This window comes from Dermacentor variabilis, chromosome 8 (assembly GCF_050947875.1).
Source record: "Dermacentor variabilis isolate Ectoservices chromosome 8, ASM5094787v1, whole genome shotgun sequence".
Lineage (NCBI taxonomy): Eukaryota > Metazoa > Arthropoda > Arachnida > Ixodida > Ixodidae > Dermacentor > Dermacentor variabilis.
This window is the reverse complement of record NC_134575.1, coordinates 16,478,697-16,495,257: the sequence shown is the minus strand read 5'-3', so window position 1 is coordinate 16,495,257 and position 16,561 is coordinate 16,478,697.

The window sequence follows — 16,561 nt, the reverse complement described above, 5'->3', positions numbered from 1 at the left end:
AGCTAGATCGGCAGAATGATGTATGCGTCACACGCAGGAGTTAAATCCTACAGTCTTATTCTTTCTTTCATCGATGTACATCAAAAAAGACGTAATAGCTACTTTTCACTCCGTAACGTCTGAGGATTATGCTTGAGATACCTTAATTTGAATACCAGTGAAAGGGCGCTTCATTGACAACAGTCGACCATGAACATTATACTTTTTGTGGCGTTGCTTTATTTTATATTATTTTTACTTTGATGACAGTAAATAAAGTGCAAACACGCAGGAGAACGCAGAATAATGATCATGGTGACAATGGCTATGATGAAGTACCAAGCAACCCTTGATGAAGCCTCGCTAAATGTCCCTGTACTTTCTCAAGCAATGTGGAAGGGAACAGCCAAACTCCTTACAAGAGGGCGCTGTGGCTAAATGCATATCCGCAGAATAGAATTGTTTATTGAGATTGAATACGAAACAGGAAAACAACATTTATCGATGAAAATTTCTACATCATGCGTAAATCGAAACCTCATGAGGAATCGTTGTTTGCATACAAGCAAATTCAACGCTCCCCATTGTCAGGGCTCGAATTTACACAAGTGTACTCACACATCATCTACTGCCCTCCTTTTGATAATCAAAGACAGTGTTAGTATGACTGTTTAAGTTGACTGGACGTGACAGCGTTCACAGAAGGAAATATAGTGCTACCATTGGCTAGACCGTCAACCGCACAAAGAGTTACAAAAAGCCTGCCGCCTTTTTTGAATCCGACTTGCTTCTTCAACCGCGGTTCAATGCAGAGTGAACGTTTTTGTCTATGCACGCCACCACTTCTCCTCCCTGTTCTTTTCCATTTTCATTTCCTTCGCACTTCCCCTTCCATCGATGCAGGGTAGCAAACCACATGCAACCTGGTGAATGCCCCCGCTTGTCCCTCTCCCTTTTACGCTGTATAGCTGTTCGTAAGAGCACGTGATATCGGGCATATTCGCAAAGGTGGACGGCCAATCATAAAAAAAGAAAATTACGAAAGAAATTTTTTTCTTTTAAGTCGGCCCCCAGACTACGCGGGTAAATACACGAAGGCTTCTCGTTCCAAATGAAGTGCTGTTTGTCATTGGACGTCTGGTCGTCAATAACGTGTCCATCATCACTAGTTCGTATTTGCTTATTACAAAAGGTTCTATTTTGAGAATACGGGCCCATGTTCGGGAAATGAAGGACGGAGACGTCGCGAACGATAAATCGGTCAGCCACCAACGTTTAGTTCGAACCATACCGTTCCTCACTAGAATTACTAAGTGCAAATGTGGTTCTGGCGTCTTGCCCATGCTACAAGCATGACGGTTTTACCGGCATGGAAATGAAGGAGACTTGATGATGATGATGATGATGATGATGATGGTGGTGGTGGTGGTGGTGGTGGTGGTGGTGGTGGTGTGGTGATGATGATGATGACGACGATGATGTGCTTTCAGAGTATGGCTCGTAGTCACTATGAGGGACGAGCCTGCAGCTAAGAATTGGGTAGGTGTAGGCAGAGATAACGAATTCAGAGAAATTAGCCTGAAAACGTAAAACTGCGAATGAAAGAATAGTGCGTAATTGAGAAGTGAGCACAGACGAATGGGTGGATATATTTCAAAATAAATAAAGATTCATGGGATGATTTAGATCAGAAGGAATTAAAGAAATATGCCAATGGGACCAGTAACGAAAGTTAGAATGACCATGATACATGTTTTTCTGCTTGAGTAAAATCACACGCAGCGTCGAAACAACTATATATCTACGGCGCTAAAACCCAGTTCCGAGGCCCATAGGGATAGTAATACTCCGGCATTTTACCATTTGATTGCCCAGTGATGCTCAGGCGCACCAACCCAAGCAATATTAATGCGTTAGCATTAGAAGTGCCAAAAGAAAAAAAAAGTTGTGTATGTGTATGAAGTGTACGAAGCCATTCCCGTGATACACACATATATATATATATATATATATATATAGTCGACTGAGCTCTTGAACACTAACTCTTTGTAATGTGGTGAAAGCTACTTGAGTCATGAATCCGGCACTTCAAAGAGGTGCGACTTAATGCAAACTCATTTCGCTCGCATTTAGCGCTCAATCACTATTTTTATTTCCTTGTCGGCGCCTATTGTCGACGACATTTGTTGAAACGCCCGAGTATCGTCTATCTCGCGAAGGGAACGAGAGAGGGCGTTACCAGCTCATTTTTTCTTCCAACTGTCGTTGAAGACGAAATGATGTACAGAGGTTCAGGGTGGCTACAGCGCGGACGTAGAGGAGGTGAGGGAACTATTGGTGTCAAGACAATTTTTTTTAATGAATGTTTACTTTCGCCTAACTTTACCGGTGAGATGTGTACAGTCATGAGTGCCCATAGTGATCCGTTTATGTGTAATTGACCTCAAAACATAATTGAGCCACACCTGATTATGTCTTCCGAAATAAAAAAATATAATGTTACAGAAAATTCTGACACTGGATTTCTGATGTTTTATTGTTCTAAAGAAACCACACGCTTTTTTTATTTATTTATTTGCCTCAACTGTTAAAGTTTTGGACATCAAAGGGATAAACTTATGCCTAGCTTACTAATCAACACTCCGATAAGTTGTATTTTTTTTACTTTAATTCCGACGGCAGCTTAACATACAACGATCAATATATTAAATTTTATGACAGAAACTGCAAAGGTGTGATATCACCAGACCGGACCTGTGTAAATGTATAGTTTAGCGGGGGCATCCGACATCGTAATCTAGCAATCATAAACTCTATCTTTCTTGATGGGCCCCACATATTTTTTGCAGGGAAAAATGAGGCGCTATATTTCTGTCATGAACGTTATAGATGATTCGATAAAATCCGCACACATAGAAAATTTCCGGTACGTAAGCGTTGTGCCGTACGCCGATGCTGGGAGAATAGAAATTAGTGGGCCATTCAGGGATGCCATTTCGTACATTCGTTATTTGTTCCATTTACGAATCGGCCATTTCGTTTAAATGCAACCCACAGAGACGCAGTGGCAGTGTAATCAAATAAGGTTTATCTGCGTGGGAATTAATGATAGGAAAGTCTACAAGACTGGTGAATTTGATGAAGCTGTAAGTAAATGTCGAGCGAAAATGACTGTCGTATAAAGCCAATACGCACCAAATCCAACGAATAAATTATTTTTTTTTAACATCCACACAATCTTCCTGACACGCTGTGATTTGCCTTGCTATCACAAGGTATGCAAAGCTTTGTTATTCTCTGTAGCCAATTCTGTATTTTGTTCTGTCAAAATTATTTTATTTACCTGTGTGCTAGCTACCTCACTGATGCGCTGCTGTTGCTTAGAGTTGTTAAGTATCGTAATTGCTTTTTCACAGGAAGTCCTGATACAGCCTTTCACAAAGGGACCTCCTTCTCTATACTAAATCCACGCAAAATGGCCGAACAATTCATAATAAGTTTCTGATTCTGAAAACATAAGATAACTTACTTGCCTTTAAACCGAACAGTGGAAACAATAAACTAATGGGAGGAAAATACAACTTGCCGCAAGTGGGCAAGTTCCTTTCTTTTTGTTCACTTTCATTTCCTTTTACTTTATAATTGCTGCATTTCTATTCGGACAAGTCATCTAATTTATGTTTCTGTCGGTTTCGTTGTCCGATGGCTTCATATAATTGTGCCTAACAAATAACATGGCTCTCAGTTCGCTTTCTACTCGTTCTCTTCAAGTGACTTCAACAAAACGTATGGGATTATAAGTGCATTTTGCGGGCGTTAAAAGAATGTGATCGCTTAAAGGTAGAGGGGGTCGTTGTTTTGCGCTAAACAAAGTAATTACGGACTCGCACCAACTAGCCCGCCAACGCATTATGCGAATAGTAAGAATCGAATATCGAATCGAATATCAAAAAGTCAAACGAAGATGCATATATTTGCAGTGGGGACATTTTTTTTTTTCAGTATAAATAAGTACCACGCTTGTAAAGACTAGTTAAAAACAAGACAGCTAACTTGCAGTTTAGCCCCGATTGTCATTAAAAACACTACACGAATAGCGTCTCAACATCCTTGGAGCCAGTTTTGCAAAACAAGGTTTCCAAGAATGAATGCGTGCTGTGTTTCTTGCTTTCAAAAAACAATAAGTGAACCATTGCAAAAAAAAAAAAGCTCATAACACGTGCTATAACAGAAAAAGTGTCCGATAGACTTGTGCGCTATGGTCATGTGTAAAAGGACTTGCTGCAAGAAAGGTATCACTGGGTATAGTATAAAAAATAAAAATGATACATTCTTATACTGGTCAAAACAATAAATGACAAACTAGAAACAAGAATAACAGGCTGCAATGTGGGCTTTTCCCGTAAAACCGACGACTAAGTTTGCATTACCCATCGTGTTTTGTACATTGCTTCGAAAGCTTTCGTCATTGTTTCACTGAGGGTCATTGGGGATACTTATACTACGGAGGGCAGTGGCCAGAGTTTGACGATTTATTGTTGCGAAATATTTGGTTAGTTTTGAATATTCAACCATACCGACTAGTTCCCTTTCGAATACGAATACTTAGCGAGTAATATTCGATTCGTATTCGTAGCTCGGAAAATTCGCCCACCCCTACTTAAAGGCTCAGGCCGATAAAGAGAAGGAAAGCGCCATAAAAAAATATGAGACCGCGTGAACTTCGGAAGCCACAAGAATGCGAAGATCAGACAAATCCATGCATTATTCACATTCAACAAAACCGAATAGTTCACTTTCGAATACGAATACTTAGCGAGTAATATTCGATTCGTATTCGAAGCTCGGAATATTCGCCCACCCCTACTTAAAAGTTCAGGCCGATAAGGAGAAAGAAAGCGCCGTAAAAAACAAAAACAAACGAAACCGCGTGAACGTCGGAAGCCACAAGTACGAAGATCAGACAAATCCATGCATTACGCAGCGCCAAAGTTTCCTGCGGTAGTTTTTTCGTGGGGAATATCAATCGTTCGACCTCGTGTAGGTTTTCCGTGCTCCCACGTGTCGAGCGTGACACCGCACGGGCCGGTTCTTCTCGCAGCGTCGATAGCGGGACGCCGACTGCCGCGACGGGCAGTTAGCGCTGACGTCGCTTTGTCCGGAGCCCTCTCCCCGCTCCCCTCTCCTCCCTTTCCCATCCCCCCACTCCTAAGCGTCCCTCTTCCCCGAGCGTTGGTCGGTGTCCGCGCGCGCCAGTGTCAGAGCCTCGGATGCGTCCGGCCGTGGCCACCCCAAAGTGCCCGGGTCGAAGTCGACGGGTGTCCTATAGTGACGCAGCCGCCACCTTTGTCACGCAGCGCCGTTACTGTTTTTTTGGCGCCGCTTTCCCGCCGAGTGGTGGGCATGGCTTCGTGGCAGCTCGCGCTGGACGCTTCTCCACTGTCCGGTTGAGTCTCGTCGCCAAAATGTGAGTCCTGCACGATGCACGAAATGAGCGCTTTCGAAACACGCGAAGTTCCCAAGGAACATTGTCTAGTTCAAGGTCGGGTTTAACGTGGGAGATCCTTGCGACTTGACCCTGGTCTTTCCTATGATCCACAACTCACGACCGGACCTCACTGATGACTGCGCAGTCGGGGCACCGCTCGGACCACTGACGAAGGGCAGAATGGAATAAAGTTGGAATAATCTGTAAGAGTTAATTGTTGGACTAGTTGATTTTGCGTTCCCGACGAGGGAAATTAGTGCAACAAAAGACAACACGTGGTTGTCTTCGCCTTCTCTTCCAGTGTGTGTTGTCTTCTGTGGCGCTAATTTCCCTGATCGGCAAAGTGGGGATAGGGTAGTTATATTCTGTAACTCTACCCATCGACTCAAGTGAGTTTTTTTTTTTTTTTGAGCTTAGGGATACCCTGTTCACGAAATAGTAGATGAAGTGCTGCTTACAGCGACATTATATTCGTATGGTAAGAAAGAAAAGAAATTCGTAGACAAAGCTTTGCTCATGGTTGTTTGTGACTCATCATAAACACGGGTTGGGGATGGCAACAATATCGGTAGGATGGTCGTTCCAGTGTGTCACGATCCCCCCCCCCCCCCCAAATGAAGCTTCAAATAGTCGAAGTTACTGAACAGAAACGGGAAACTTGAAGCTGATGGCTTGTCCGATTAGGCATACGTGGTGCGGGTATGAAGTAGGGTGCTTGATGAAGAGTAGCACTCAAAAAAAAAAAGAACTTGAAAAGGCACAACGTAACGATAGGTTGTCAAAATAGTCACGGAGGACAGTATTCTAACTTCAGTTACGTAACGCGCAAATCTTGCGAGTATGTAGAATGATTGAACAACATAGGGGAAAAAATATTCAAATCCTGCGCATCGCGGGAATCGATGCAAGCGAAGCTATCTGTGCTGTTTGCGTTCATTGACGCTATTTAGAAGTGATGATGACGGTACACGACAGTGGTGATACGATGTTGAACGTTACATTGCCTGCACCAGTTGCTTGTCCACCTAGCACACATAACACAGAGAGACGTGTCATTCGTTCATTCATTCCTTTACTGAGAACCCAAATGCGCAATGCTTTCAACGACGCATGTCCTTTCTGCCGTGTCCCGCTAGGTGTACAGCCACGAGCGCAGAGAGATAAGGTTGGTCACCGTCGGTACGGGATCCGATTGCACTCATTCGCTGACTCCTCTCTGTCTATACTCCCCTCCATTACATGCAGCCTGCCTCCTCCCTGTACTGTGGTTGCTCTTGCGCGTGAGCACAGAGGCAAGTGCGGCAGCTCCTGGAATGCTTTTGCGGAGGTCATACTTAATTACGGCGTCCCGGGGACATTGTGGCCCCACTGTACCGAAAAGTAGTTGACGTCGCCTAGCTCGCCTCCCGAACCCATACCGTGATTTCTCAAGCGCCCGCCGACGCGGCCTGCGAGGCAGCAGCAGCATCACCAGGGGAAAAATCGAAGGAAGAGGCGAAAAAAAGGCTTCGCTTTAAACAAAATACTGCCACCAAACACGTTTGTAGCATAATTCTGCCAAGGAGACGCCCAGATGAGAGCCGGAATTTGTTGAGGAGGTACTATATTTTATCTTCAACATTGACGCTTTTCAACAGCGCCGTTACCCTTCTAGAAGGAACTAAGATGGTCCGCGAACGCTGGACTGTTTTAAAAAGCGTTCGTGCTTGTATTGCTTTTTCTTGTTCAACGTTTTTCAGAAATTAGTGCCCAAAGAAACAGATCTTTGCCAAATGTTTGCATTCAAGTCATAACAGTTAAAGTCCTGAGATGCATGGATTTCCTTTGTAGCTTTGAGCTGCAGTAGGGTACATGGGCGTTTTTCCTTTCACAAAGGTAACTCCTGAATATTACTCACCATACATATTGCGTGCATTGTTTCCCCTATTTTTCGGTCTGCGATGTGCGTACTCATCGGAAGCGTAAAAACCACAGGAATGGCACACTCTTACAGCTCTCTTTTGAAAAGCGCCGATTCAAAGAAAAGATGACTCTCTGGAGGCACTAAAGAACATGCATTATAAAATAAGGCGACAATCATGTACTACGAGGCTTATTATGGGCCGTGCAATGATAGGCCTCACCTGGCACTGGAACCAGGCCCTCAAATTTCTACAGTGTACGCGGTTTGTACCTAAAGGGAACGTAGCCTCGAACGCCAGAAATTCAGAAGATTTGTTTAGAACTACACTTTCATTTAATTTACAAAAGCCGTAGTTTTCGTTTTTGTCTAAGCGAGTTGATTGAGTACAGTACTGATCCTTAAGCAAAAGATAACAATAGAGTGATCGGGGAGGAGTGTGGGGGACACGAACTCAATTCGAAAAGGCGAAGTTTTCTTACTTTCGCACGTATATGACCTACCCTGCCTGATAAGACTCGCTAATGAAAGAAACTCCGCGCATATCGAAGAAAATCTCCTAACGAAGAGCCTCTCATTGACGTACTACGTTGGAAGGATTGCAATTAGGAACTGTTTACGCAAGATATCCATGCACCAGTCATGTACCTGCTGCGCATCTTTTGAAAAGTATGGAGAGTCAAGGAAGCTGTTCGGGTGTCTCCAAGAAACGCAAGAAGGTGTATTTCAAGAAGGATAAATGACATTTGTTAGCTTTATACGAATCACAGACGACCCCAAATATGACAACGCAATGCGCCGATGTCGTTTTAGGTCGTCGTCTCTGCTGCGTCGAAGCTGACATGTCGTAAAACTTTCACCAACATGCCCCTCAAGGTGTACAACAACGAAGGAATGCCAGCACCCTCGGGAGTTCATCTTGTCCCCGAGCAACGATCGTCGTCTGTCGCGCACAGCTTTCCCTTAATCAACGCTGCAAACTCCATAGTCGCCCAGGGGCTAAGGTGTTGCGCTGCTGACCTCGGAGTAGCAGGTTTGACCGCGACCTAGGCGTCCGCATTTCTATGGGGACGTAATGCAATAATGCTCGCGTGCAGTGCATTCGATGCGCGTTAAAGAACCACATATGGTCAAAATTATTACGGAGCCGCTCTACTACGACGTAACCAGGTCGTGGTTTTGGCAAGTGCTGCCCCTGAATTTAAGTAATCATGTTTTTTAAAACTGCGCGCCCATTACTTCCAGGTCACGAAGGGTACGTGCGTTATCAGCACGGCATAGCATTCCTGGCAGGAGCGTAGCAAGCGCAGAGTTTTCGAGAAATGAAACGCAAGCACGAAAAATAACGATTATTGTTCGGAGACAAAATGTACCCCGAAGGGGTGTAAATTTTTTTGAATGGGGGGTGGTATAAAAATTAGGTAAGAGATGCGATCTGCACATATAGAAAAAAAAGCAGCCTTTTAGCATGACGCCATTGCTTCACGGTGAAAGAATAATATCACCGCCACTATGTTATGAAGCGGTGGTTCTCAAATATTTAAGCCTTGACATGCACCTCAACTTGTTCACGACTCGCTCGGGTTGCCTCAGGAAAGCATCTTTAGTCTTTATCTGTCTTTAGCTGTCTAGATCAAACTATATACAGCAAGCTATGGACACACAGGTTGAAGTATATGGTTGCCAACATGATTTGTTTGTACGTCAGTCTCAGTCTATGATTAATGAGAATGACAATGCTAGACGTCACAAACGAGCGTGCTGCAGATAAGAGTCTTTCTAGATGTAGAAGTTACAAGTTCGGTTGAACAGCAACCTTTAGAGCGCAGTTCTTAGGCGTCCGTTTCTGCGGTGCGCGTCGGCGTTGGCCCTCGTAACGAAGCGAAAGAGCACAGCAAAGGATGAAAGTGAACGTGGAACGCAGCAGGAGATGAAAGACGGCGATCGCGAAGCGAGCGCGAGGAGGGTGCAGCGGGACCATGGGGCCGAAAGCGGAGGAGGAGAGTATAGCGAAAGCGAGCGAAGAAAAGCGTAGTGCTGCACAAGACGGGCTCGGTGGTGACGACCGCTACCAGATGGCGCCAGAGTAGCGAGCCGTCGTCTGCTCACCGATGATGCCATCGATGAGGCATGCGGCGAGCGCGTCCGCCGATACCACACATGGAAACAAAGCACTGCATGAGAGGAGGTCTGTCTGCAGCGGCTGTTACGAATCGCGCCCATGCGTTACCCACGCGCTGCCTCTCGCGGTCTCCCGAATAGCAAGGCAGTCGCGCCACTCTTCCGTTTGCAATGTGCCGCACGATAGAGATTGTCCGCGCCAGCCACGCTACTCACCACGTTCTCTTTCTAATACAAACCGAGTATCCATATAATTATAATACACAATATTGACTCGCATACTTCTTTCACGCATAAAGCTGCGCTCAAATTTCGCATTAGGGAGCATCGTAATTGTCGGTGAATTATTTTTCTCGCTTTCAAGTTAATCTGCATGACTATAGAGAAATCATGATTTGGAGTCATATGACATAACTGCGAATGTCTCACCAAGGCAAAGATAATGTAACTATTGCATTCCAATTCTTTTCCTCTTCGTGCTCGTCCTCAGAATAGAGCGGTCCTTAGCTGCGGATGACAAGAAACAAATAGAATTGAGCGAAAAGAGTGACTACAATATAAAGGCCCATTCTTCTCACTTAATTGTTTGCTATAGTCGTATTACGCGCCTTATTAGAGAGTTCTTGAGGACCTTCTTGTACTGTCCCGATGGACTATCTGGTGAGCGGAGTATGAATAACTTGAGAAATGCCGGTGCAGCGAAAGAGCTTCATCTATTGGCTTTGTCCCTACGTTTTAGCCCGCCCAGTGTTTTAGCATTCCTTCTAGCTTAACCACCTGTCCTCACCCTTCAGACACATACCAGTTATTCCCTCGTACTCCTTACTTCAAGACATTCCTCGGTGATTTCTACTTATTCATAAGCCGAAGTCATTAATCCTTTTCTCTGCTTTTAACGCACATTCGCGGTCACAAGAAGGACAGATACAGTGATGAAACTGAATGACAGACGAAAGGAAGGTTCGAAGGACACGAGATGAACGCTGATTGTTGTAGGTTTTAGTGCCGGCAACCATAAATAGTATTGAACTAGCGCACCTTGCAGTCTAAAATCTACTTTCCTTTGCTGTCATGCAACACCTGTGTTCTCAAAAGTTCCAGTACGAGGGAGGAAACCTCGCATTGACCATATAGTAGATAATGCGTAAGGACTCGCTTTAGTACAGCTATCGCTTTTACGTCATGCGTTATTTGTTGTCAAATAACTGTTAATAAAAGGGAACGCGTAACGGGGCGCCTGACATAGAACACTTCATCCAGCTGTGATGCGTTTTAACGCGGAGAGAAACAAAAATGTTGTTTCCGAGGTTATACGGGGAAGAGACCCACCTAAGGCATGCTTTCATCATGTAATGAGTGCTTCAAAACAAGGTGTGCTGACGAGAAGTTCTGTTGTGCCCTCTGCTGGCTTCCGCGGCGCTGGGTTGCTAAACACGCATCACTTTTGTTCTTGTGTGAGCTGTAGTAACTCAGTGGCAGCAATTTCCGTTCAATACTGCCATGCTAAACCCGCCTGATGAAACACACTTCTACGAACACCGTTATCATCGCCCTCATTACTTCTTCACTCAAGATTTCAAGATCAAGATCAAGATCAAGATTGATCAAGATCAATCTCATTCTTGCGTCTATAACATTAGCTTGCATATACAAGTGACATTTTCCTACAAGAATAAATAGAACGTATTTAGCAAGAGTAAAACGAGGCTTCGCTTCGCATTAAAAAAGGGTTCTTACGATAAACCTGTTCGTAAGAGCAGATGTTAGCCAACTCTGATGTCGGACATATTATTAGCGAAGCAGGCCAGCTAACGGTGAACAGCTCTCGCGATATAACTTTTTTGTGTGTGAATTCTGCCCATGGAGTTTCTAGTTTTGCCATAACAAAACTGTTCAAGATTTGATTTAACTACAAGGTAAAATGCGACTTATCATTAGCTTAAATTTGCGGGGTTATGCGAAACCTGCAAGTGCACTTCTCCACACGCCTACTTTGACCCAACCAAGATGGCGGACTTCGCGTTGGAATCGTAATAAGGCTTGTAAACGTGCAGGCTGGTGACATCTTTCGTGCCGACCCCTGTCCTACGCATCCTCCAAGCTCTCAAATAGCGTGTCTGAGCTTCGACAGTGCTATCAGAGGGAACGCGGCCATGTTGGTTAGGACTAGTTTGAATTGTGGGCAAGGCTTCTTTACAGAATTTCGCACATCGCCACTTGCTGGATGATCATTCGAACATTGAGTTATCATGTGCTATTATGAATACGTTACAGATAGGTGCACCCCGTCTCCACAACTTATAAGACGTAGAAGAATCGGCACAGAGATCATTTCTCATGCCTGTCTTAAACGTCTTCGAGTTAAGAGAAACTTATGCCTCGTGAGCTTCCGTTGAAATGCTTCCAGATGGAGAAATCGCTTCGCTAAGCATTCACTGACCTATTCTTGAATTACCTGTGTTTCGTTTGAACGAGCAAATTTAAATTTACCGAAGGTTGAAAGCACATCTTTCGTTTGGTCTTCAATTTCTTTACGAGATGTCCCAAAAGTTATGCAATAACACATTCGTTTCGCAACTTCACAATAACGGTACCTCAAGGAAGGAAGAAAAAGTGGCGAAGGAAAGACAGGGAGGTTAAGCAGCTTAGCTCAACCGATTTGCTACCCTACACATGGGAGCGGGATGGGGGGCTGAAAGATGGGGAGGATAAAGAGGGAGCGAGAGAGAGAGAGAGCACATAGCACAGCACACACATCGTCAGTTACAGTCCGTCACTCTTGCGTGGTACGTGACATCACTGTCACAGCCGCTTGTCCAAGCCCGTCTCTTTCAAAAGCCGAAGTAGGCCCTTCGTCGCCTTCAGCTGCGATGTGTTCTGTCGTCGACACGTGAGTGCGATTGCCCCAGTAAGGCCAGTCAAAGCGGTTAAAATTGAGTTACTAGATGCAGCTCTCAAGCGCACCCCTAATTTTTCCGTAGGACTTTTGCAAAACGTACCTAAATTGTAAATAACTTCCAGATTTCCCGTAAGATGTAACCAACGCAGTTGTTCTTATAGATAAAACACATTATAACATGACCAGTGTAATGTAAGGCTTCTCTCTGCTCGATTTTATTCCTTTCTTATCATGCACCATTCGTGGCCGACCGATACTAGTGATAAAATTTGTGGAGTGCCGCTTTGACCATTTACGAGGCGTGAAAAGGAATAGCATTCTCATAGGCTTGTAATATTATGCTGGTCCAGTCTGCAGCAATTCTATTTCGATTCGTGGAGCAGAAAAGCGGTGTCCTAAAGGTGCTGCTCATCTTTAAAAAAAACTTGAGGCCGGAAATCAAAAGTCTGGGACGGAATTTACAAAACCTTTCGTTCGCAGTTCTGCTTTCCCCATAGCCGACTCCCTTCGCCAATGTGGGTACTATCAGGATTGGCTGGTATTCTTTCTTACGAACAGTTTTATATTAAGAGCTTTTTGTGACTATGGATCTGGGGCCGAATTCACGAAGCTTTTCGTTTGCAAACGCTTTTTCACCAGCCGCTTTTCACTATATCCAGCATCAGGATTGACTCCATTTTTTTTTAGAACAAATCTACAGTAAGAAATTTATGTTGATAGGGGCGCTGGCTTAAACAATTGGTAGAAGGAGGAAGCCCATATTCGCAAAAAAGAAAAAGGAAAGAAAAGCTCTCAATCTAGAACTTTTTGCAAAAGCAGTTGTCAGCCAATTGTGACGTTGGGCGTTGACGTCAGCGGAGGCGGTCCGCGAATAGCAAAGAGCCTTTACGAGCCTACAGCTTTGTCAGCTCAGCCCTAGAATTTTACTTCCCCATCTAAGCTATATTGGCAATTTTTTTCGGTGCTAGCCAAATTAAAGCATTTTTATATTTCACATATATTGTTTCACATTTCACATTCACCTTCACGTTTCACATTGAATAGAGAAATATCTCCGAACTTAATTTATATTGAACACAAGCCATCAGAGCAATTGCTGTGGGAGGCTTCAGGGTCGATATTCGCACGAAGCTTTTACATTAGAATTGTTCTTCACAGGAGATTGTATCCGATCCTGTCTCTGGACATATTATTAGCGAAGGTTGCCAGCTAATGGCAGTGAGCACTCACGAACAAGTAGTTTTGTGAATTCGGCCCCTGATTTAGACTATGTGAATTTAATCAAATCCCACTATAATCTATGGACACTAGAGGCCAGGAGAGCTTCGCTTTAATACTACTTTTGCACTTTCAAGTTATGCTCTTCATGTACTTTATGTTATTTCACCTTCTCCTCTTTTTTTTTTGTTCTCTTTCACATGAAAATTTCCATCATACAGCGACTTCATCCTCCCTCTCTTCTTTGTCCCTGTCTCCCTTTTAGCAGATGATCTTACTGTCCGAGGGTCTATTCACAACCATTGATTACGCTGATAGTTGTACCTCTAAACACACACACACAAATGTAACAGGTGGACATTTAAGCTCTGCAAAATTTTCTTTATTTAAACGTTGCCAAGAAAGGAAAGAGGAAGAATAAAGGCGCGTTGTTAAAACAGACTAGCGCTGTGTTCTCGTTCCCTTCTAGGCTCTCCCGTCCTTTGCTCGCGCAATGCGTTCATCGTCATCATGAATGAAGTGTTACAACGCGCCTAAATCCCCGTCCTATTTAAGTAGAAGTTAGTACGGTTTACTACGCTGCGCGAATTGAAGGGAATATTAGATATAAACAGAAAGGAAACAAAATATACAAGTACGACAATGTGAATCGCACATAGATATTGCAGGCTGTGTGCGGCCTTATCACAGCCTAACTCCTTCACTTCCATTCCGACAGTGTCCAGTCACCGAATCTACTGACTTCATTTTGCTCGAAAGGAAGGAGGAAATCGATGTAAGGCCTTATCGATGAGTTGAAGCGCCTACACGTAGGACAACTTGAAATTCCTACATGCGAGGTGCCCATTCTTATCACCACATTCACACAAGTTAAAAGGGTTGAACAGAAAGGTAAAAAAAGAGAGATTTAATAAATCTTCTTAGGGCAAGTTGGTGCGATTTGGAAAACATGACTTTAGGGTGCTAAAAAGACACACGCAAGGGAGAGACTCTGTGTCTGTGTGTTTCCCCTTTGCATGAGTCTTTTTAGCGCCCAAAAGTTATGTTTCATAAAAAACCGAGGCAACGTTTAGTCAAGGGACTTGTCTTCGCCAGATTCGTCAAAGTGTTGGCGTCTGCCCGAGGTTTTCGTCGTTCAACTACTGTTGGTCAGTTCAAATTTTTGCCTTCCTGTGAACCATTTGTCTAGCTCTGAGTTAGAACAGTGCTTCAGCATACCGCCATCATTCTATGGTACAGGTTCCGATACCACTTCCTTCTAACTGCGCATGCGCTGTATACAACGCACTCGCGCAGTGAGTAGTAGGCGGTATCGGTAACGATAATTGAAGAGCGGTAAGCCTTGATAAAAGGCCCTCATAAGTATATAAAGACGACAATGAAGATAACAAAGCCAAGGGAACGTCGAAAGCTTCATTTAGGGGCGGACGTTTGCTAGATGGCGCCATCATCGCGCAGTTCTTAGCGCCTGCTTCCTTTAGCCTGGCAAAGCGCCGGCACTCTTATTGTATTTCATATATTTTTTTCCTGACCACCCTTTCTACGACCGTCCGCCCGACAGTGCACTTAGCCAAATGAGTGGCTCTGCACAAGGGTTAGGCTTCATCAGCTTTCGTTGAAATGGCCCGCTTTGTCACGTGTCAGCAGACGAGAAGGCGGTGCAGACGAGACAAAGAGAACAGACGGACAGGCTTTCACTTGTGCGAGCAGACGACAAAAGCTGAGAGGGAACAGAGGTGAACAACTAGAAAACACCGTGCACAGGAAGGCAAGTTTTCTCAGCGCTGACAGTGGCCATAACGTGGACGGCTTGACAGCGGCGTTCCAAAATAGAAAGGGCGACAAAGATCCGGACAGCACGACAGCACTACATCGTTGCTCCCTATAAACCTGCGCAGCTTTGCGGGGGCTAAGGCAACGACTGAAAAGATCAAAACAACGAGCGGGCCTCAAATATTTTCGAAACTATTCACATTTCTGAGAAGAACTCAGTGATGCGGGAATCTGCAAAATTTATGAAAAGGAAGAAAAAATGTCATTCACATCAAAGTGACCACGAAGCTGCACCGGAAACCAACACCAGTTTGTCACACACACGCATACACACGCATACACACGCGAGCGCACACGCACATACACAAAAGAAGTGTTGCAAGTACACGAACATTCGGGATTACCACGGGACCATACGCGGGAGCGATCCAGCACCAACGGCGTTCGATCCCAGGACAAATACATTTTAAACTAAGATGCTTTCTTTTAGAGGACCCTCACGGTTTTCCTCTGCACCTTGCGCAAACTGGCGCGTTGATAGCAGTATTTCTTTTTCATATATCGAGGTTTCGGTTCGTACAAATTCGTTTGGAACATTACGCGCGGAGATTCACTCGCTCGTCAATTGCAGGAAAAGCAGTACTTCTTTACAACAGATCACTTCGCGCGTTATTTGAGAATGCGCCGTATGTCAAAGCGTGCGATTAAAACAAAGCAACATAGACCTAGTTAAACTTTGTTTACCTACGCTCCACCGCGTCATTAAGTTACCCGCGTGCCTCTTTAATTTTAGTAATTCTCAGCGAATGTTTCATATCTCATTAGTCTTTAATTACTGTGTTTCTCCGCGCGCTTCACATCTGTGGTACGCATACAGCGTACTCTGCTACGAAGATGAGCAATCTGACGAGATAAGTAAAACGTCTGACATTAGGCCATGGACATTTTACATAGATGACACAAAAATCCGCCACAAATAATTAATTGTCTATTTTTAGCTGTGGAAGAAGTTAGAAGTTGCTTTGCATTCGTTAAGTAATCAACTTCATGGCCGTTAATGGTGCCTAAGCACCATAATAGCAGGGCCCTATTTTCAAATGCGCATGTCTAGTGATCGCCTCAGCGCACTGTTTTGGCGAGAAAGAATGTAGCGTGCATTTACAGCAGCCTTTCAATAATTTTC